Source organism: Synchiropus splendidus, chromosome 5 (genome assembly GCF_027744825.2).
Source record: "Synchiropus splendidus isolate RoL2022-P1 chromosome 5, RoL_Sspl_1.0, whole genome shotgun sequence".
Lineage (NCBI taxonomy): Eukaryota > Metazoa > Chordata > Actinopteri > Syngnathiformes > Callionymidae > Synchiropus > Synchiropus splendidus.
This window is the reverse complement of record NC_071338.1, coordinates 27012009-27036330: the sequence shown is the minus strand read 5'-3', so window position 1 is coordinate 27036330 and position 24322 is coordinate 27012009. Positions and strand designations below refer to the sequence as shown.

General features: G+C 40.3%; 1 protein-coding gene across 3 annotated transcripts in view; it reads left to right on the top strand.

The window, feature by feature from the left end:
* zfhx3b (zinc finger homeobox 3b) overlaps nt 1-24322 on the top strand; it is a 309986-nt gene that overhangs the window by 113879 nt on the left and 171785 nt on the right. For 2 of the 3 annotated variants that reach the window (XM_053864694.1, XM_053864695.1), the window contains one exon: nt 18765-18805. The gene's annotated coding sequence lies outside the window, so the exon portion shown is untranslated. Of the gene's footprint in view, nt 1-1626; nt 1844-18764; nt 18806-24322 lie in introns of those variants that run through there. The other variant, XM_053864697.1, reaches the window with a different exon arrangement.

Genomic DNA, 24322 nt, shown 5'->3' with positions numbered 1-24322 from the left:
TTGAAGAATGTGTTTAGATTCATAAATATCTTCATAAATTTAATTGAAGTGTATAACTTGAACATGTTTAGATTTATTAATATATTTTTAAATAAAAATCCACTGTGTGAAGGTGTGTGTGTGTGGGACTTGTCTCAGCTTTTATCTGTGTGATGATCATGTGTGTGTGCAAGTCAGTTTTCCTGATGTGTGTGTGGAAAATGTGTATGAAAAACAATGTTTGTGTTTATAACAGTGCAAGAACAAGATGGGAATTTTGGATATATCATTAAGAATTTCAAAAATATTGGTGTCAATAGTACTCAAAAATACATAATTAAATAAATGAATTATTACGAATAATAATAATAAAAACACACATTGAAATTATTGACAAACACACGTACAATTGCTATTAAAATGGAAAATCTTTTGTTTTTATTTTGTGTGTGTGTGTGTGTGTGTGTGTGTGTGTGTGTGTGTGTGTGTGTGTGTGTGCTGACACTGACTTAATTATTTTTATGAACTATAAATACATGTATTTTTGTAATTTTAACAATAATAATGTCAAAAAATGGTCCATAATAATGTTAATAATAGATGACATTATGCATGAAATTTAGTGACAATACATAAATTAGTACATGAATGAACGCAGACAATAAAAAAGTTTTAAGTTCACATTTACAGAGGTTTTATAAGGTCTGGGCTGAGTGTCATCGGTCTCTATATTTATTTATGTTTGAAAGAGCATCAGATTGATTTGGGACGGTCACCAGTTATCACCATGAATGATAAGGAAAAAAGCAGTCTTTGAATAAATAAATAAATTAAAACCATATTGCATGTTTGCTTTTCGCCTTCTTTCAGACCTCTGCTCCTGACACCCCCCTCACCCTCCACCCCATATTCTCCATCCACCCCTGCCTCCCTCAAACACACACATGACATAAACACACCCCTCCGTTGCCGATGCATCCACCGCTGCTTGCCCTCCCCCCCCCATGTCCACCAACATATCAGAAAAAAAAAAATAAATAAATGCAGCTTTGCAATAAATAATGCATTTCACTAATCCGCATTCAGGTGGAGTCGGTCTCCGGCCTCATCTTCTGCACATCCAGGCTGGAGAGGAATAAACAGGGAGAAAAGGGACGGCTTCCCTGGTGAACTGAGAGCAGTGACGGCTGGATATTAAGCTAAAACAACAAGCCTGAGAGAGAGAGTGAGACAAAAAATGAGAGAGGGAATCAAAGCGAGGGGGTGCAGGAGAGAGGGAGTGAGTGGCAAGCATATTATAACTCATCCATGTGGATCACCCTAGTAGATTGGGAGCAATCCCTTGTTGAAATTGTCTTCTAAACACTTAGAGAGAAGAAGACAGAACGGAGCAGCAAGCCCATCACACTGTTGTGTGTTCTCACACTGACTGCCATCCCAGCAAAGGTAGAGAGACCTCTGGCAGACTGCTTGCACGTGTGTTTCACTTCTGTGCACGTTTGTGTCTGTGTGTGCCTATCTAGTGAGCTGCGAGTGTGTGTGTGTGTGTGAGAGGGAGAGAGAGCATGTGTGTGTAAGGAATAGGGGTATTATGCACCCTGGATGTTACCTCGTGCTTTAAACAGCTGCCTACAAGCTCAGGTAGTGCACGCCGGCTTCTAAATAAGCACCGTCCCCTTCAGGACAGGAGGCTCGGCTGCAGAGTGTGAAATCAGACTAATACAGTGGCGTAGGGCAGAGCAGGAGCAGGAAGCAGCTCTTGCATGACTTACTGAGAGACTAGAGGTTTAAAGGACAAGGACCAGCAGGAGGAAAAGAGGGGATTGGACGCGTGTAAAGAAAGGGAAAAAAAAGACAGTGTAAGGTCAGTAAATCTTTTTTTTTTTCTTTCCCTTTTGGATCGTGGAAGTGAGCTTGTGACTGGTTTGTTTAGCTAGTATTGATTGTGGTAAGTTTGTGGGAAGTGAGCTCTGGTTTGATCCTGCCAGGTGAGAGTGGATAGATGCGGGGGGGCTGGCGTCTGGCGGCCCAACTCAAGTCTGGCTCTTGTGTTTACATAACTTGATGCTTATAGATTTTATGTGCGGCGGGCCATATGCTGGTTATTTTTAAACGCCGTTGTTGACTTAGTGTGCTCTGTCTGAGGTGTTTGCGAGAGAGCTGTGGAACTAAGTTCTTTTGGACTTACCTAACTTGGCTGAGAGAAACAAGTGAGTGGTGAAGCCAAAATGGTACCTATTGATCAGCAAAAACACCTCACTTTGTCACATGTCACGTGGTCACGAAGCAGCCAATGAGGGCTCAGAGTACACAGGTGCAAAAATACCATGTGCCCATAGTCTGTACTTGTTCACACACACATGCCCATGTCACTCTCTCCCTCTCTCACAGACACACACACATTCATTTGACACAATGTCTATGACGTTTAAACACTTTATTTTTAATGGTATGCATCTTTATATCATTTTGTTTGGAGCAGTAAATTTTGGCTTTTATAATGTTTACAATTTTGTCTTTTGCCTTTTTTCAAATGTAATTTAATTTAAGTGTTTTTTTTATTATTCTTTTATTTTTGTTGTATAGATTCAAGCAGGTTGTTTGATGTTCATTATTTTATTATATATACAGCATTTGCTTCTTAACTACATCAAAGTAACTTTTTTATTAAATAAATATCTATCTATCTATCTATCTATCTATCTATCTATCTATCTATCTATCTATCTATCTATCTATCTATCTATCTATCTATCTATCTATCTATCTATCTATCTATCTATCTATATTGATATAGATATATATACACACACATTTTTGGGGGGAATTTTATTTTATTTTTTATTTTTCTATATTTTTAGTGCCTTTTGTGACTACAAACCATGGTAGCTAAAAAACCCAGGAGGTGTGTCGTACTCACCCACGCTAGCATTTGCCGGGTCCAGCCTCACACAAGCAAAACAAAAGTGGGAAAGCCAGGACTACCAAATTGTCAGCAATACTAAAGACATCAACACAAAAATTTTAGCCATCCATCACAGCTGTCGGCCTGTTTCTGTGGCGACAGTGATTTATTCCCGGGCTGAAATCCATTTGGACTCCCTCTCACTAACTCACTCACTTACTGACTCACAGTCACACGTAGGCCCCAACGACATGCAGAGCAACTCTCTCGGTGTTAATAAGTGCTGATTTCATTTTTTTTTCTCTGGCAATTATTGGAAGCTGGTCCAGGCTTGATTGGAGAGGTATCTGACCACTGGCGGAGCTGACGTGGCTCTGGGGCAGGTGTTGAAATACCAAATATGCTTCAGCGTGATGAGGGTGGGACTCACGCTGGTATTGACTCTGATGGGGTTGAGTTTGTCGTCCACACTGTATGTTAACAGTATGTTCTTTTCACCTTGGTGAGCTGAGCACAAATAAATGTTGTATATAATATAGAATACTTTTTTGTCTCATTGTGGCTGATCTGTAATTTTTTCAGTATGTTCACATTATGATATATATAGACACAGAAATGATTTCCAGACTGTTTCCATAGGTACATCATGTACTCTCAGACTGATCACTTCAGCAACTTGCATCAGACGAAGGACAGTTTGTGACACTAGATCAGGACATAAAAAGCTATGCTTTCAATAACAACAAAACAAATGGAACAGGGCTTGTTCATGAGCTGGAATCTTCTTCATTTAAATAAAGCAACTTGCTATAAAGCAGGCAAGCAACTTGTTTATTCTGATCTATTTAACTTTGTAATATTGCTCAGTAATTCACACGTATATCTTATCTGTCATGCGGCTTGCTACACAATGATAGTACTCCTGTATATGACGTGCAGAAGCAAGACATAGGTGCACTCTCACTTCCACATCTGTGTTCACAGGCATGTTAGTCGGCGATGCTCAGGAGTAAAACAGAATTCCCCCCTCACATTTAATTTCCTCTCTTTTCTCTGCAGCTTCTAGTGGCATTTTTCATATGTCAGATGATAAGTCGGGTACTGAACTCGACAGGCAGATTTATCACTCTGCACATTGCCACTAATATGTTCCATCTTCCCAACAAGCTCCCTAAGCCCAAGCTCTGGTCCTAAACCTTGACCCGTGCCTGCGATTGCATGCCAGGATTTTTGTGGTGAACATATATATTTGTATATTATAATAGTCAAAATAATCGTCTTAGATTTCTGTATACAATTGGTGCAATATTGTTATTATTATATTATTATAGCTGAATATTTGTTTTGGAATTTTCAAGCCCATTCATGTTCCGACTTCCATGTCTTATCTTCCATCACATTATCAGTCTTTCTTTAAATTTTTAGTTTGACATGTTGAGCTGAGGAGGTCATGTTGAGCGGGTCGGTGTTGGACAACCCCTCTCTTTTCATTGATAAACACTATGCTGCTCTTGCCACCGTTGTGTCACTGATTTCACAGTTTCACTTTATTTAAAAAAAAAAAGCAAATCAAGAGCAGCATTTTTAGCCAGTTATCAATCATGAAATCATCACGTTTCCTCTGCAGTAAAGTGGCCTTGTGTTTTTGATTGTGGCGCTGCAGCTTGAGCCTGACAGGGAGGTAACCAACGCCATCAGGCGAAACTGCTCCAAGCTTCCACTTAAGAGCCCAATAACCTGGTGCGGTTATTTTAATGACCAGCTAGAAACATAAAACTGTTTCTCAGTCAGACTCTGTTTGGTTCTTGTCGCCTATGTAGCTGAGTTTCTCTCTCAAAACTGTAAGTTGCTTCTAGTGAAACCTTCTGATCCGCCTCCCATTGAAGCATTTTTATTTTCTGGTTTTGGGATGTGACTTAGAAATATGTAGCGCTGTAATCCACACTGTCGTTGTGACTGCTGTGCGATAAAACCCGGACTAAGATCTCGTCCTTGACATGATACTCTGACAAATTTAACTCCTAAAATCCTGGATTAATGCCAGCTTTAACATCTTAACATGGTCCCGACACTGGAAAACGCCAGAATTGACCGGGCTGTACATCCTGTCGAGTTTTACCAGCAGCTGTATCTCTCCCTGCTGACCTTTGGCACCATCACTGTCTGACTCTGTCCACAAAACACTGCTGGCCAGGAAAGAAAGAAGAAAAATTCTCTGGACCAGTGCTGAATAGAAGGCGGTGTAATACCAATAATTATTTCAAAATGTAATGAGCCACCCCCACCGAGCGTCATGTGTAGTATTTGTTCATGTCACTTAGCAAGCTGAGTCTGGTTGGAGTCCGACTTGAGGCAATCCTGGGCTTCGGGGGAAACCTGGATCCTTTGTGAGTGAAGGCTTCTCCTCTGTTAGTGTGGGGCTCCTCCGTGCACTCAGATGTCGCCCCGCAGCCCGACACATGCAGAGGTTAAATGGTGACTGGTCCACCTGTGAGAGTTGCTGTCTCTGCTGGTTATGGGCTGGTGATCGGTACAGGGTCTCCCACGCCACTTTCCTTGTGGACTCCAACGCAGCCTCCTCCTGGAATACATGACTAAAATATAGCTGACTGCAAATGAAGTGCAGTGCATCATACACGTCTTTATTTTCCGGTTCCTACAACGCTTTGTTTTGTATCACACCTTCAAATATGAAACATTATTGTCTTGTGATTCAGTTTCATTTTTGCCTGTTTTTCCAATGACATTCACCTTCCAAACAAAGGTGGAAGCTTTCGGCTATTTATGTTTGGATTTTTAACCGAGATATTTTGAATATTGGTGTGAGATAAAACGCTCTATATAGGGATGATGACCCACAAGGATGATTTTTCCTTTATTGTCTCAATCCCTTGACGCCTGTCAAACGTTTCTCACTTCTTCTGCCATAAAGATTTTCCCTGGTCATTATGGTGTTATAATTCAGCCTCATCAGAGTCAAAGAATTTCCAGAACAAAGCAAATGTATTGTTGGCTGGCGGAGAAGGATGATGTGTCCAGGAGTAATGGGTTTGAGGCTTGACGCTACGTTTAGTCAGCCCTGGCTGCAATAATTCAGACGCAGAAGAGGGGCGGGCGGTACGGAGAGGCTCTGTTCTACTCCTCCAATCCCTCTTCACCACCACTGGAATATAATCCGCTGTCTCCTGACCTTCAAATCATGCAGCGTTGCAGTCATTTCAATTGGCCCGGCCGCCATTAGCGTGAAATGTCCTCTAGCCACTCTGCTTCTGCACATGGAAGATTTCGTTTCTCCCAGCATGATTTCCCTCTTATACATGGCTCCTTCCCTCCATCTCACATTCTCTCCAGCGTGCCCCCACGAAGTCTGTGATGGAGGGCGGAAACCCCTCGCACTAAGGAAATGAGCCACCACTGGTGATGCTGTTGGTCGAAAGACAGAAAGAAAAACATCCAGACTGTGATATGATTGTATTGTGAATCATTCCTTCTCAAATAATATTGTTTTGTCTTCAGCTCTTCTTGCACAACAAATGATGCGACTCGAAATTGTCCGACCATTTTCCGTCTGCACATAAAACACTGTTGCCTTTGTTCTTGAAGTTTTCAGGAATGCATTTCTCATTGTGTCACAAGTGGTGCATCTCTGCTCAGATTGGACTCGAAACTTATTTTAAATTAACATGTGGTGGCATGGTTTAATATTTGAAACAGATGATAATGTTTTGACTGAAAGCATTGGATGTTTGGACGCATAAAATGCATAATCATTTTTCATCATACATGCATGAACAATTATGCAAAAAATAACAGTAAAAAAGTGATTTTGGTAGTTTAATTTTTAAAAAAGAAAATGTATTTCTATTTTCACAAACATTCTACACTTGTTTACCTATTTGCTGCTTATTCTATTTTCCTGTATATGTGTTTCATAAACGTGTTTTTGTCTTCTGTATCGATACCAATTATAGCTCATACTTCTGGTTAATTTTTCCATTTGAATAGTAATTTGGGTCACAATATAACCAAAATCCTGGTCCAACTTCCCAGTTTTAGTTGTGAAATGAAATACTGTGCTGTTTAATCTTTGTCATATAGACATAGACACATTTAAAAAAAAATATCACTTCATGTTGCCCAAATAAACACTAAGCCTTCCATTTAAAATGGAAAACAGAGCAGAATATTTGATTGAAATAGTTTTTTTTTCGGACACGTACACTCGTCTTTTATATGTTGCATCAACACAGCCCTTCAAATAGCGTTCGTTCTGTGGTGGACAGAAGGTGGCTTCAATTTAAATGCTTCCTATTGTCCGAAGGGCGTCCCACGTCCAGAGCCGAACTTCTCTTCATCTTGCTGAAGGAAACAGGCGCGGCACCGCCATCACCAAAGCTCAGCATGCCAGCGGATAGATAGATCAATTATTGAGAGAGGACATATTTGATATGATCTGAATATTAAAAATATATCAGAGGGCAAACAACATTCGTGGGTGTCTTCAGATCTGCGCTGAAAGATGTGTGTCAAATCTCCAGAGAGACGCTTTATTCAGAAGGGGTCAAAGGGTTCTGTGAATGTTTGATAAGATGCAAGCAATTATTTTTTTCATTATTTCCATCTCCTCATTTCTGAGTGGTAAACAACATCTGTCGTACCTTTTTTTAAATTATGTTTGTTATCAAGTTATTATTCCTCCATATTCATAGCGGTAAACAAGATGTATGTGACCTAGAATTCATAAAATAAAAATATAATTATGGCGACAAAAATATCTCATCGTTATTATTTATATTTCCTCTTATCCTGTTTTGCGTGAAGTAAATGTGTCTTTGCCTGTCACTTTTTATTTCTTTAACTAGGATCTAACTCTGAGACGGCGGCCCAGGTGTCTTATGGGAAGTGAAACTTATTCACAGAATGGAAAATGTGTTGGCACCATGTCAGAGTGCATCCTTATTCCTTTGACCCCTGAAGCTACAACTCAAATGCATGTGCTGGATGTAGAGCGTCCTTATATTATTGGCCAATATGCTTAACAGCCATTACGTTTGTTGGCAGTAGAGAAAATGAAACAGAGGGCTGTGAGGGTTTCAATTCAACAACTGCACTCTCAGAAATGGACTTATCCTAATTGGCTTTGGTTGAGGATAAGTACAGTTTGCGAAGGAGCGCTGTCGAAGTTTCTCCCAGCTGTGAGACCTTGTTGACAGTTGGCCACAGCATCAATTAAAGCTCCTCATCTGTATATCCTGAAAGTCCGGACTTGTTGTCTTCTAATAAAGCTGGTCTGTGGCAGCAGAATGTTTCATTTCCTCCTGGAGATTGGCCTCAGTAATGCCGAGTGCTTATCATTCTCCAGGAGGGGAAGAGCAGCAACACAGCGTTCTGATGTTTGATACCCGGATAAACCTCAGAGCAGCGGCAGCAGCACATGTGCGGCAGCACCGTGCCGCCACAGGCATTCAAACGCATATCATTTGAAAGATATCAAGGCTGACCTTTGACCTTCATCTCAAGATTAGCTGTTTTTCTCTCAAGATAGCTATTCTAAATTGTAATTACTGTGTAGCTAACCAAACATGAACTGCAAGTCTTACATGCTGTTGAATCAGTCCACCTGTCCAAGCTAGTAAACATAAAGCTGAGGCCTCAAATGTCTCTTCAACATTCATTGAAATAGCCAATAAGTCATCAGTCGAATTCGGAAGCATATTTAAGTAACATACTTGTTTTTACCAGCACTGATGTATCAGCTGACTGCAGTCAACTCACAAAGGTCCCTCTGAAAGAAGCAAGCTCAGAGTTTCTGACAAGTGACACTGGTCACCTATGTAAATCTTTTCCTGGTGAGATCTCTGCTCTTCAGCCTTGGTCGTGACTTGTTTTGGTCTGGAAGAAACGCGGTTTTAGCTTTTGACTGATAAAGATGCGAGTAAACAGATGAAATATTCTCACTGAGGCCCTTTTTATTCTGGCTTGACGTGCACGGCTTGGACTGATGTGAACGGCAGTAGGTGCCCGTTTGTGTGGGTGAGCATGAAAAATGAGTTCTGGGAAGGACAGGGTTGTGAGGGGGCCAAGCTGTCCCTGGCAATTCATTCTCTCTGGCCCCCCGTCTAATTAATGGGCCACATTCATACACGTTATTGCACCGGAGGGTCTGTCACTCATTAATCATGTGACCTTCTGTGGCACAGTTAATGACCTTGGAGGAGTAGATCAGCTGGAGATGGCTGAAGCTGTGGAATTAAATTGTTTCTGGAAGTGGTCATGGTCACATCAGGCGCTTTAACAGCCGCTCTCCTCACCCTGCTACAACGCAGCCGGTGTCTCACTCTCCATTCTATGTGGGCTTTTCCTCTGTGATCCAGGAATTTTTTTTTTTGGACACTTGGAATCAGAGTGAGAGGCAGAAGTAGATGAAGCCAAAATCGACCCCAATACGTTGTTCCTGCTCTACTGCGGACACACAAATAGTCATAGTGATGTGCTCACCTGTTTGAATTGTGTACCATCTTTCTCTTAGTACATGTTTGGAAGGATTAACTTCATTGTTTGAAGAGCAGGAAGTGATGAAATTAAATACAAAGAATTAAAGATGGGGCGACAATTCTACCTCGTGTTCCTTCATGATTCCTTCAGGAAGGAAGTCACTCTGTCCTTAGTTAATATGGTGGACTTTATTTGAGATTTAAGTGCAACATTGCAGCTGATTTAAAATAACTAATGTAACATTTTGTTTACATCAGTAAATATAAGTCATGTCAAGGAGGATAGTCAAGTAGAGTGTATTTAGTCATTCATACTTTAATATTATCGTAGTGTTTTGACATTTACACTCATTAAATATGAGAAAATACCCTGGTGTCAACTCTGCATTATATTTTATCCCGCCACTGTATATTTATATGAAAATGTTAAGCATTTTGCTTTTCATTTTTTGCTGAAAATTTGCATGTTTTGTTGAAGTAAATAAGTTAAGTTTAATGCTCCAGTGAGACACTGTGGCTCAGTCTTTTCTAATAAATTTATTTTACTGCCCGTCTGATCTCTTGATCTTTTTTACTTTTAAAATGCAGTATTGTATAAAGTCCCTCCAAAAGCAGTGTTTCTACAGCTATTTAAAGGACGTTATGTCAGTGTTGTATGGATTGATTTTGCATGGTTCAGCAGCCCGTCCAGTGACAGAATGATTACTGCACATGCTTTATTCTTAAGGCACTTTTTTCTGTCCACAGTGGGACTTGCTAGCTCGCCGGTTGCACCAATTTCCAAGCACCCTTGTAACTTCATGTTCCGTAACTCTTGAATTGTTGAATGAAGATGTAATTCCTCTCTATTCAATGACTGTCTTTATCTGTTTGATTTCTGTCTAATAACTTCAAGGCAGTGGAGCAGTCTCACACTGTTCATGCTCAAGTCTGATCAGCCAGCCGCCTTCTCATGCCACTCATCCAAAACACCACGCAAGAAATATATTTCTGTTGAAAGTATTGTTATAATCAGCTATTTTGAGAGCAAAAAAAAAACAAACGGCACCACGCGTGCAAAGTTTAAATGGTGGTTGTGTTCGGTCCGCCACCTACTTTCCTCAATCGCGGCGCTGAAAATGTTAGCTTTCTTCTGCGTGACACCGAAATGAACGGATTTTGTTTATCCTTTCCTTTGTTTATTTAACATTTTGCTCAGTGGGGGAGTTTCAGATAGATTGTTTTCAAGACAGTCCCTGCAGACAGCGAGCAAACACTCTACAGCTTCATCAAACACTACCATGTTCAACTTTCCCCCCTCTGCAGTGAGCAGCGAAATGTGACTGAGAGGTACATCATAATGGAATATGATTGAAAGCGATCATCATTTTTCTCTGGTGCTCTCTAACGATATGCAAGCCGTGTTGATGGGATGTGTCAGTTTACCCTTAAAAGACTTGAGAAGCGTTCATTCCACTGCGAGCAACCGTTTCCACTCTGTTTTCTCTCTGGATGTGTGAACACTTAATCCCACAATATAAGAATAAAACAGTAGACATAAATCAAATGACATTCAGATTTCTTATTTTATATTTTTTATGTTATGCAAAATGGAAACAAATGGATAAATGATAAAGAAAATAAAGAAGCAGAGGAATTATTCCTCATCTCCGTCCAAGAATATGTTCAGTTCTTTTGACGTACGACAATAAGACTCCAAATATTTGTCTCATTTAATCTCACGGCTCATTCAGATGAAACAGGTTCTGTTTTTGTTACTTTAATGAGACAACAAATGAATTTTGAAAGTGTCTTCTTGGATTATTACTACCGTAATGGCATGACTATAAGGCCAACAGCAATGCTTGCGACTCACATCCGTACTTTGTGCATCAGGGTCAGATGAACACTATAGGGGAGGATTTGTGACCGCTGCTATTCCATGGATTACAGCAAAATCAAACACGGACAGCCATTGCCCTTTTCTATCCCTGCCTCACTCCGTCTCACTCTTATTGCCTTATCTTTCCATCCACCATCCTTCTCCCGGATCCAAGTGCAAGCTTGATTAATATTTTCCACTGTTCCGTAACCATGGCAATAAGGTCACTGCGTATGATACTTAATTGAATCTTGCCAGTGCTTTTGTGTGCATCTCCTGTGTCCAGACAATAAAAATCTTCCACTGATGACTCTAACCCCTTTTCTTCACTCCCCTCCATCTTTTCATTTGGTGCCCCATGCATTTATTCATTTGTTTCCACTATTTCCTCTCCCCTGTCCTTCCTTTCTTCTCTGGCCCTTTTCTGACCTCGTCCTATTATTCTTTTATTTCAACCGCCTTCGTTCTCTTTCCTGCCTTGTTAGTAGGCTGATGTTGATTGTCAATTTTATATCCCCAAAGAAAATATACTTTTTTTCCCCTCCACGCCTCCAGTTGCAGTTAAAACATGGAGGTACTCCAGTGCCTCTGTAAACAGGAATATGCTAGTTGATGCTGAACTCACAGGAATGTGATAGTTTTCACAACAGCGTTTCACTATATGTATTGTTGAGTCCATCCATATCAACATTGATAATTATATTAACTCAACATTATGTTCATATGTACAGAATATATACATGTAATGTAATTATATATAGCACAGATTGAAATGACGGCTGTCTATTGTGTATTTTTGTTCATATTTTGTCATAGTTTCAGTATATCTTATATCTAGCACAGATTGAAATGACGGCTGTCTATTGTGTATTTTTGTTCATATTTTGTCATAGTTTCAGTATATCTTATATCTAGCACAGATTGAAATGACGGCTGTCTATTGTGTATTTTTGTTCATATTTTGTCATAGTTTCAGTATATCTTATATATAGCACAGATTGAAATGACGGCTGTCTATTGTGTATTTTTGTTCATATTTTGTCATAGTTTCAGTATATCTTATATCTAGCACAGATTGAAATGACGGCTGTCTATTGTGTATTTTTGTTCATATTTTGTCATAGTTTCAGTATATCTTATATCTAGCACAGATTGAAATGACGGCTGTCTATTGTGTATTTTTGTTCATATTTTGTCATAGTTTCAGTATATCTTATATCTAGCACAGATTGAAATGACGGTTGTCTATTGTGTATTTTTTGTTCATATTTTGTCATAGTTTCAGTATATCTTATATATAGCACAGATTGAAATGACGGCTGTCTATTGTGTATTTTTGTTCATATTTTGTCATAGTTTCAGTATATCTTATATATAGCACAGATTGAAATGACGGCTGTCTATTGTGTATTTTTGTTCATATTTTGTCATAGTTTCAGTATATCTTATATATAGCCCAGATTGAAATGACGGCTGTCTATTGTGTATTTTTTGTTCATATTTTGTCATAGTTTCAGTATATCTTGGTCATGGCAATACTTCACTATTTCATTGTACTATTATATTGTCTTATTACACATTTGTGTTTGCACTCTCTTCTATGATTATTTATTCAAGAAATGATATATTGTAAAAAAAAAAAAGAAAGAAAAATATTTCATTTTGTTTATTTCCATTTCAAATAGCTTTTTTTTGTGTCATTCATTATTTTCATTTTGTTGATATCAATAGCAAATTAACATGCAGCTCTTTAGAACTGCCCTCTCCTTATTTACATACCGTAATGAGTCCAGGCAACACTTCCTGAATGGGTTTCATACGACACTGATGACTCAAGTGGTGATACAAAAGAGGAAATTGGCAGCGAAATGAAGTGAGCGACTGACCCCGCTGATCTTTGAGCAGGTGCTCTCTGATTAATGCCCTGCAATCTCAGAGCCCGACACAAGTGGACGACACGTGTGCCTTTTTCTAACGCAACACACGGGCAGACACACAAACACATACTGACTTTCTGTTCTTTGTTCATGCAAGTCCTAGTTGACGGCGAACACAGATGGAAAGAGTACAGTAATGGAAATGAAGAAAAAAGGGTTATTTCAGGGAGATTTTTTTGTCCCAAAGTTATGTTTCAACAATATATTCATGTCGATCCACAGTCGATCTCTTTGGCGCCCCTGAGAAGCCAGTTGGGAAAGATGGCGGTTCCATTCTCAAGAGTCTCACTCTCAGACCCGCTCACGTTTCACCCAAACTTCCAAAAATTACAGAGATGCACAGCATGCTAAATGCTATTCTAGATATATATATGATGGAAACAATTTACGCTTTCTATTGTCTGTTGGCTTAAAGGTTACAAATGTTGTAATGTAATTGCACTTTTCAAGTGTGTTTCTCACTCACATATTTAGGCTGCTCAGCATCTGTTTCTCCACAGACACACATCTGAATTCTGAAGTCACTGTGCTTGAAGTAATCCAAGTTTAAAGTGATCTTGAGGTATTCATTTAATAGAAAGGTACGTTGCAAAAAAAAAAAAAAAAAAAATCAGATTTGACATATGCGCCATAAAATAACCATTAGCGGTTACCTACGATCTCAAGTGACAGTCTATCAATAATGTCTCTGAGAAAATGGGACAGGTTTGTTGCTGTCTTTAAATCACTGGAGACAGTGTATAGCTGAAGCGTGTGCAGGTGTAGAAAATACATTAAGGCCTGATGTAAATGGGTGTGGCGGGAGCTGAGGGACTCGCATCGCTCACGTCTCGCTGGGTCAGCGGCTGGAGACACCTGCTCACAGGTCACGTATTTAAATGCTCAAGGTTAACACTGACAGCCGGCTTGATCTAGCGTTCAAGACTCCATCATTAGAAAAAGGCGCTGTTGCCAATATACCGGAGAATGGGTGTGTTTTGGGGTTCCAGAAGCGGGCTTGTTCACAAGCTGTCCCGTAGGGCAGTGTTTTTCAACTGGGGTTCTGCGGCACACTAGTCAGATGTGCCGAGGGAAAATGATCCTCATGTGTCCGGAGATACAGGTGGACAATATTATGACATTCTTTCTATCCACTCTACTGTAGAGCTCCAGTGTGTTGATGCGCTGATCTGTCCGTCAGTCAAAGCAGCGCTGCTCACAGCCAAGAAGCCGCTCACATGCGCAACTTCCTGCTGTTTTTAAACCTGATGCGCCTCTAACTTGACCACACACTTTCACCACAGAACCATGGAGGGAGGGATCCTTGTCTGACCCGAGATGCCAAAGACTGTCTGCACCGCAGAGCTAACAGCTAACGTGACGTCTCGCTTCAAAACTTTATTGATGGACTGGTAAAGTTTGCTCTGTGGTTTAGAAGTCGGCGCAAAACTAAAATAAATGCGCTCCAAAATGTAGAGAGAGAAAGACTCATTGTTTTATGAAGCAAGTTCAGGCAAAGAATGCTATGGATTTGTCTGGAAACTCAAAACTACAATAAAATCAGACAAAAGAGAAGTGACAAAATTGTAAAAGTAAGTAAATAAATAAATAAATCATGATGTATATTGCCTGCCCCTTTCTGGACACATTTGAAACAAATACATTTTTGCTATTTGTTTCTGCAAATAGCCTGGCAAAATAACAACCAAGTGTCAGTAGCTACAGTTTTTCACAAATGAATAGGGATTTTCTATAGGACTTTAAGCACAAGTGCGATTTGGTTCCTTTGGTGTTTAGCCTCAGGATTTTTTCAATGAACCAAGGGTGGCGTGGTTTGAAAAAGGTTGAAGAACAGTGACGTATTGGACTGCGCCGCATTTGTCCCCCCTGGTCCCGGTCTCTCCCATGTGTTGGCGTAACAGGCAGACATTGTAGCAACAAGTGTCTGCACATTTCCGCGCTTGCCAGTTTCCCTGATCTTGGCAGCATGCCTGCACATTTGCCCGCCCACTTATCTGGAAAAAAAGACTTGATTGTGCCAGGGGAGACAGCTTAGGGGGTCAACCGGGAAGAGGGATGAGGAGGGGAGGGTTTGATTTACATACGGCAGCTTAGGCGACACTCATTTTAAACAGCGGCCAGGCAATTAAGGGTCATTAGTTCTTTTGTTTCGTGGTGTGGCACAATGTAGCAGGGACGGCATCCAGGGCCTGGCACCCCCTGTGGGGATTGCCTGTGGGAATAGCGGCACTATACGGGCTCAGCCTCCCACCCTGCTAACTCATTCATGTCTCCTCCTCTGCCATTGACATAGCTACCCTCTGTGTGTAAACAAACACTCAGCGCCAGCCTGGCACTGCACGGAGAACAATTTGGCAAAGACCCAGATCTGAAGTGTGCAGCTGGTAACAGCAGGTTCAAGAGATCTGAATTAACCTCATTAAGAAAACAATTTCGCTCATTACTATGCGCTGCCAAATTGACAGTGTTTTATAGGGCCGTCGTTGCGGTTTAAAGGAATTCAGAGAGCAGGAAATGGAATGTATATTTTCTTGCCACTGACTGGCAGGTTGGCGAACTGCTGGTGTATAAAGTCACGGAAAACTGTCGCCAATTGCTTATCTATATCAGCGTTACCTGGTTCTGTTGCTTTATTTAATCTAGTATATTATTCTATATTATCTGTGTTTTTTTGTAGTATTTTCATGCATTTTCAATAAGATCATATTTCTATTTTGAGTAGCTCTTTTTGCACTATGAATACAATAGAACCAGGAATAAATGAATAGGCTTTTATGTATTAAAGGCATTGAGACTTGAGCGCCTCTTTTGAATCTTTTCCTTGATCTACAACAGGCGTTTAACTGCAGACGATCGCTGCAACAAATGATTTTAATATCGACTTGAAACACAAAGTGGTTATGTCCCGCTTTAAATAAAACATACAGCACATTAAACTGGCTTCAAGGTCAGTTGTGTAGCAGTGATGGAGGCCGGGATGTTTCCCTTCAACATGTTTATGTGGGTATCATTAGTCAGACAGCAGGGGGTGGCGGGTTAAGCACCCCTGTGAAACAGGCAGCCAAAATACAGGTATGTTATGGAATGTAAATGTTCACATGTCCAGATGTGAGTCTGAGCGGCCCACCACAGTTGGTATAGAAAAACACTTACTGCTAATGTAAATAGCACGGCAGCATAAATCAGGAGCCATGCGCAGCCTGGGAGAATATCGTGTAATAGTTATTGCGAAATGAAGTGGCATTGGGATCAATATCCCACTATATCTCACTCTGGCATAATGGCGCAGAGGGAAGCTGGAGGCCAAGGGAGTCCGGTCTCTCCGACCCACCACAGGCCCATAAATCTGCCTGACCTGCTGCCTGCTTATGAAAGTGCATACACAATCGGCAGCAGCCATCCAAAGTACAAGCTCGCTAACTGACCTGGAGTCAGGAAAACGGATGCCATTTCCTTGTTTTGGGGCGTCCAGGAAAAGCTAATCGAGGAGGCAATGTCATCGTATGGTGTCGGTACGGAGAAACACGTCCAAATTAGTTCACTTCTTTTCCATGGTCCACTCAGTCTAGGTCTTATTAATTTAATGTGACTTTTACTGCAGCGTTATTTGTAGAGTCATATTACGGACGTGCAGTTACTGGCCCAAGTTGTGACCCGCTAATACAGATAAGTCAACCCATAACCAGTAGGGTGTCTGGTGGAGTTCTTTTTCAGGTGTGTTTTTACACTTAGATGCTTATATTAAACCAGTGCTTCTCAATTATTTTCTGTTGCCCCCCACCCAGGGAGAAGCAAATGTTTCGCGCCCCCCCCAACTCTCCGCCGCCTCTGTAAATAGTATCATTTGTCTATAAAATTATTATACAAGTACACCTCTGCGTAACATTGTATCCTTGTGAACGTTAAAGAAAAGAAAAAAGAAAGTAATATAGAGCAACTTACCACAAGGAATAACTTTATTAACATTGTTTTGTCTGCAACAGAAAATACTTATGCATCAATTTGAAATCTGAAATAAAAAAAATAAAAAAATCATGACATGAATATGCAATTACACTTTGTTCTAGTACAGCCAAAAAGTATGTTCCCTGCCCCACTATTTGAGAAGGAGTGCATTAAACCATTAAAATCATACATAATGTTTGGTGTTTTTTCACCAAATCAGCAAGTGTGTAGCCCCGATTATTTTGTTTATTTATTTGTTTTTTTCCCAAGGACTGAGGGCTCCAAATTTCAGTTTCTTCTTAAAACAATCGGTGCAAAATGAAATGAAACCATGACACAGAAGCGTCTACCATGTTACTGCGACCAAGTTTTGAAAGCAACTGTGTTATTCTCACACAGATTGAGAGGCGTTTTCCTCATGGTTGCTGGCTTTTTTCATCCCTACATTCTAGTTTCCCTGTTTTTTTGTCCCTATCAACTCTTCTGATCATTTCAGATCAGACAAGCTTTATATGTAACCCTCGAAAAAATGTTCAATTTCTGCACTCCATTTTTGGTAATTTGATAAATATTTATGTATTTATATGATGTGTAATTCAATATTTTGAACAGTATTTATTTTCCTTTTTTTTGTTTATTTATTTATTTTTCAACTTTTACTGTTGTGATTAGGCTTGTGTTACACTTAATAAAATCTGTATTCTGATAAGGGTTTTTTCAATTAAAAAAATGTTAAAAAAAAGATGTTTTTGTAGCTTTCACTGTCTGTTTGAATGGAGTTATAATCTGAAAAAAATAAAAACATTAACATATCATAGTTAATGGGATACATTTCCCTCCACTCAGTGTTCAAAATGTTAAGAGTGACATTCCTCTGTAGCCTCTCGGGTTACAGTTCCTCTTCCAGGGAAGAGAAATAGAAATAGACTGGTTGGGAAACTCCAGTGTTTTGGGTGGCATCCGATCAGAGTGAAGGCTGCAGTTCATGGCTCCAACTATCAGAAGCACCCCTCGAAGTCTTTTGGTCAAGTAATCCTGCTCTTAAAACGTCTACATAACAAGAACAATATACTTATCAACAATGTGGAACAAACAAGACAATACAGTTTTTTTTCCCCTCCATTTTAAACTACCTGGTCAATACAGGGATTCATCATCTCAAGAGCGCCTCCTGTATTTCACATGAGCGGAGGACGTTGAAATGAATACATGAAATTAGTACATATTTATGTATAGATTTTTTAGTTTTTATTTCAAGGCATTTGTTGTATTTTATGCATATCTTTTCACTCTCCTTCTTGAACCCTCAGGTTGTAATATACATTCATAACCGACGACATGCTCCTTGCCGAGCGAGCGGAGTGCAAAATAGCAATACGATGATGATGGCTGTCTGTGATTTACTAGATTATTCACTTTTTATTCATTCATACATCGGGCTGAGTTGCGAGCTAAGTTGAGCCTGGGGGTAGATATTATTGGCCAGTAAGGAGGATGCTGGCAAAAGGTTATGAATTGAATGGTAATAAACACAAATATGAACATTGAGACCTACAGTTCACTTTGTGTGTTCACAGACTGCTGTTTGAACCATATAAGAGAGAAATCTGTGGCCAATGAGGAACATCTCTTATGTTTTTCAGGAGTCAGCCTGCGGACAGTGGCTGCGCCTACTTCCCAGTTGGTAAGTTAGTTTGTGATTTTTTTTATTTGCGTCTCATGAGAAAACGGAATATATATATATATATATATATATATATATATATATATATATATATATGTATATATGTGTGTGTGTTCCAGAGCAACATTCTGACTCAGATATTTTCAGTTTACCTTTAGAGACTTGTTGTTGGCCCTCAAGGTTGAGGGCCAACACCTAATATCCAAATAATTGCTGTGGAGTCTCATAGTCATTATATGTAATAAAGCATGAATCATATTCATACAAGACGAAACATTATGATGACTTCACTAGCTTAGCACCACCTTCAGCTTAGTGACTACTACACTAAGAACCATGGGATGTGGTCCCTCGATGGCTTGGGAACAGTTTTAATGCCATTTCTTGGGCTTTTGCCAGAATATCTTTCTGTTATTGTGAAAGCCAAAAGCAGCAGCAAGGGCTAGAGGTCAAACCTCCGGTCTGTTAAACACGGCGGCCGCATCCTAACACAGAGTGTCGAGCATTTAAGATCGGAGATGTGCGCGGTCAGTGTCGCCAAACAAACCTGTTGATGAGGCAGGTGTTACGCTACATGATCAGATGAATGGAAATCACATGTAAATGCGTCGTGCAGACTGATCTTTGACCTCCCTGTTGCACCATCTGTGACCGGTTGTTGACCCATTATTGTCGCCTAAATGAATTGACAATAGAGAAGGTTATTGATCCGGTCAGTCTCCTGGCGAAAGGGTCAACAATCGGAGTCTGACGAGTGTCTGGAGTGGACATGACACAGACAGCGATTGGGAGATGAGCGCTGCAGATTAAGGCCCCTGTTCTTCACCTGATTGTAGGGAGCTCAAACACATGACAGATTCATAATTTAAATAGGATTTGTGTGCTTTATGTGGAAGGAAAAAGCTGGTTTATGTGCTGCAGTCTCACACTCAGATGGTGCAAATCTGTGTGACGTTTACACGTTTGAAAACAGAGGTTATTGGTGACCCGAGCCTGAGGACAGAGGGGTTCCTTTCTTTTGACAGAGGGGTTTCTTCTGGGTCTCCTGATCTGTCCAGCCAGGGTGTCCCCTGCCTGTCGCCATAGCTAGCTGGGAAATGCACCATGAAGGAATAAACATTGAAAAAGAAGTGGATATTGGCCTTTGAATTAGATGACGATATGACTGTATTCTATCACGATCTCCGTCATTTAGTATTGTTTGAAGAAAAATCCTTTTTTAAAACATAGTTCTAATTTTCCATTTCACTTTGGTGTTTGAGTCCTAATTCTTTTTCATGAGTATTTGTCTACCATTTTTTGCACTGAATGAATAGTTTTTTATTTTTCTGTCCTACATCCTGGCAACAGGCTTTTATAGCTCACTCCTGAAATAAGATTAAAAAAACAGGCTGCTTAGAACTTTGGCAAGCTAAAAAGGAAAAAAAGATCATGATTTTGACTTTTGTTCGTAGTATGTTTTGGAGTTCATTTTTGTCATCGGATTACTTCAAAATAGTCACTATTTGCGTATGCGTATTCTTTAAGAAGCGACAAATACCACTTGAATTGTTTTCAACAAAACATGAAATCAGTCTCAACAGCATTTCTGAAGGAAAGAAACACGTTTTAAAAACATTATTTATCAACTCTCTGTGATCCTCGGTCAACTGGGCAGGTCGTACATCTGGGAATTTCTCCCTCCGACCACTAGTACTCCCTCTTGCATAATAAAACCTTCCCTGACACTCAAATTCTTTTGGACTGAGCAGTGATAGAGAAACATCTGGAAGGAGAAGCAGTTTTCTTTCCTCATGTTTTTTTTTCAGGGGCAGGGGGAGAGATCTTGGCCCCCGATAATCCGTCTCCCTCCTCATTAAAGGAGTTGAATAAACACAGGCCTATTCCAGTTGTTCCTATGAATTTCCTCACTGAGCATCAGGAGACCAGAGCAGCGGCTACTGGATCAAAGCTGCCAGCAGGCCCATGTGTGCGTGGAGCGAGGGAGCGCTGAGACCATTACCTTTCTCCCTGAGAGCTTGAGGGGCTCCTGGGTCACACGAGCGGCGAACTCTTTGGCCCAAACTCAACAGTGGAGGAGGAAGAAATACAGAGAGACAAAAAGAGCAGAAAAGTGGAAAGAAAAGTACCAGAAGATGAAAGATAAAGAGAGGAAACATGAGAGGAGGCTGGTCTTGTTCATGAGTTTGTTCACCAGAGAGCTGGCATGTTTTTGCCGGATGTTAGAAGTGCTCGGGTCGTGAGGTCATTTGGAACGGCTGAACTTTTATGTATTTAGATGCCACACCTTACTTGATGTTTTTTTTCTTCTATGAACAACAACAATAATAATAATAATAATAATAACAATAATAATAACAATAATGATAATAATAATAATAATAATAACATATTGTGTAGTCTTACTTCTTTTATGTCACTTTTTAAAATGACAATTGCTATTATTATTACTGAGAACTATTAACTGATTCCACTACTGCTATAGTTCCTGTGAATCGTACTACTACTACTACTAGTGTACTTCAACTACTATCATTATTTTTATCATTATGGCTCATTTATTTATTTGACTGATTGACCTGTTTAAATTATTAATAAACAATGTCTTCGATGATCTTTCATAGCAGATCTCAACAGTATTTTTTTCCTCTTCTTGAGTGACGTCTACTGCCCGGCACTTCCTGCAACAACATATTGTCATACTTGATGTGTGTTCCTCTAATGCATTGACCCTGGCGCGACATTCATTTTCTAATTCCCTGCACCACCTGACAATCAACTTAGAGGGGCAGTGGTTCGCCGGAAAACTTTGTAGCAGATACAATTAAATGCTGAACACCAGAGAGTGACAGGGACAACAACAGCAGCAGCAGCAGCAGGGAAATCACTCCGTCGTCGCCTCACTCTCCTGTCGTCAGGCTCTTACACAACAGAAAGATTAAATACACAAAACTCCAAAAAGGAACACAGGAAATGAACAAATATTTAAGTGTGTAATTACCCCACCGTGTTTGTGCGCTATAAATACACACGTGTGTGTATAACTGGCCCTGTGGTCATCATCGGGCTCCCATCAGTCCCTCCATTAGTTACTGAGCCGTGTGTTCGTGCAGTAGCCCACTCGCCCTGAATACAGATTAAGAGAGGCGAGTACGAGCCGCAAACACAATAGACAAACACACACACAGGGACCATGGCGACATACCATCTCCTGTGACATTAAAAGAGGTATTTTGACAAACTCTCATGATCAAAATAATTGCTTTTGAACCGCAGAGATGTTGCGTCATGTGTGCAAAAACCCTAATGAAATCCTTCGGAAATATTTCTTGTGATTGATAAAAGCAGACTTGTGTGATTACTGTCCGTCAGCAGGCGGGGAGGACTTCATCTGGTGGCAGCACATCATAGCTTACTCATTCTGGAATAATGTCACACACAGCCGAGTACACACGCCGTCAGCCCGGCACAAAAGCAAACATGGTGGCAGTCTTCTCCTCCTGGAGTCGCACTCTCTTGCTGGTGAGGAGAAATCTGCTGGCAGTCATTACACCGCGGCGAGCAAACACGCCGCTGCCTTGCTCAATGACAGCGTTTTCACGTGGGACGGGTTGGAGGCAGTGCCATGTTGATGCTGGTGTGTAAACATGTAAAAACATAATGATGTCATTTACAAACTGTGCTGTCGACAAAAACAAGTGACAAATCACAGACTGTGATCGAGGAATTAAACCCATATGCCTCATTTTAATCGGGAATAGGTGAGAGATCTAAATGCTGTTTTGGTACCTGTGCAAGGCAATATTGATTTTTGGATGACAGAATGATGTTTGTGCAGAACATATAAAAAAAAAGAAAACGAAAACCTGTAAAAAAGAAATTACTGTCTTTAGTTTTTCTTTTCCAGGATATGTGGGACAGAAGCTCAGTCGTCAAGCTTAAAATTAAAAAAAAAAATTAGGGGTGTCACTCGATTCAAATTTTAATCTCAATTAATTGCACAAAACCCGAGTTAACCCACGATTAATAGCAAATGAATCACACATATTGTATCTGTTCTAAATGTAACTTAAAGGAAGATGTAGTGTTAATGACATCTTCCTTTACATTCATAACAGATACAAAATGTGTGACTAATTTCCCGTTGCAAAACTCATCTCAGGTGCGATTAATTGAGATTAAAATTAAAATCTAGTGCAGCCCTAAAATAAATAAAGCATTTTTTAAAATTAGGTTTGCTGAATATATCACTTAAATATAGCCAGAAAAACAATGAAAAATAGAATGAAAATCTTTATGGAGAAGATGACTGTGGGGGAGACATTTGACAGATGAATCCTTATAAAACGCTAAAATGAATGTACATTTAAATGATCACCTTCTGAGCTCGTACACTGAATAGTAGAATGTTTAATCTCTTATAAAAGAAAATGTCCCTGGTTCGGGCTTTAGTCTCCTCCCAGATTGTGGGAAAAAGACAAAATAAATCAACTGGACAATAGTCCGTGAACTGATATAGTTCCATCCAGCAAATTTAATCCAATATGTGCTTATCCAGCATTGTCTTGTGCTCCTCCATTTTAGCGAGTGAATGTACAGTGCTAATATATTTATTTACCAACTTCACTGATGCGCTGGAGACACGCCTATTTTCACGACCGTCCCTGCACATTTGCTCTCTGAACACGCTACTTACAAACACTTTCTCGTCATTGCATACGGGTTGGATCACTCAGATCACGTGATCTGAATAGCTACATTTACATTTCCTCCGGTAAAGGACATGTCAACCCCCCACATTGAGCATGCAGTGCAGAAACTGTACTAACTGAGGCACATGCTATTTTGGACCTTTGAGAGACTCATAGCATGACGTGTAGGGTCATCTGGAGTCAAGCTTCATTCTTGCTCTCGACTATGCCTTTATTTAAGTGTTGAGTCTGAACGCTGCCAGAGGTCACTGCAAGTTCATGGATCCAGACCAGGTCGTATCCGTGGGACATGAAGAGGAGCGACCGTTTGAAGACTCCTGTGCTCCTGACAGTTCAATGAGTCCCCTGGGGAATCCTGGTCCAGGCGGCCTCCCTCCAGCCCCCCAACATTATCGTGCCATTATAAAGTCACCCAGTGTCTATTTCCTGCCCCAAAAAAACCCCAATAATCTCTTCCACTGAACACTGCGGCTGGTCTTGCAGGCCGTATAGTTCCTGCACAGAACCTGCCTTTTATTTTTATTTTTTTTTGCAGTGTTTTGATTTTTTTTCCCCAGTCCTTCGTGCTTTGTAGCTGATTGCCTCTGCAGTTTTTTTTTTTTTTGCAACAATCAGTAATCAGTCAGGAAGTGGTGGAGGGTTGGGGTGGTGGGGCAAAACAGCAACACAAGGACCTTTAATAATTGGGGGAAATTCAGAGGGCAGTTGAGCTGTATGTTTGGTGTCAGAGGAGGAAGTGATGGAGAAAGTGTTGACTTCATACATTCAGGACCAGAAGAAACCCTGATGCAGTATCCTTGACTTG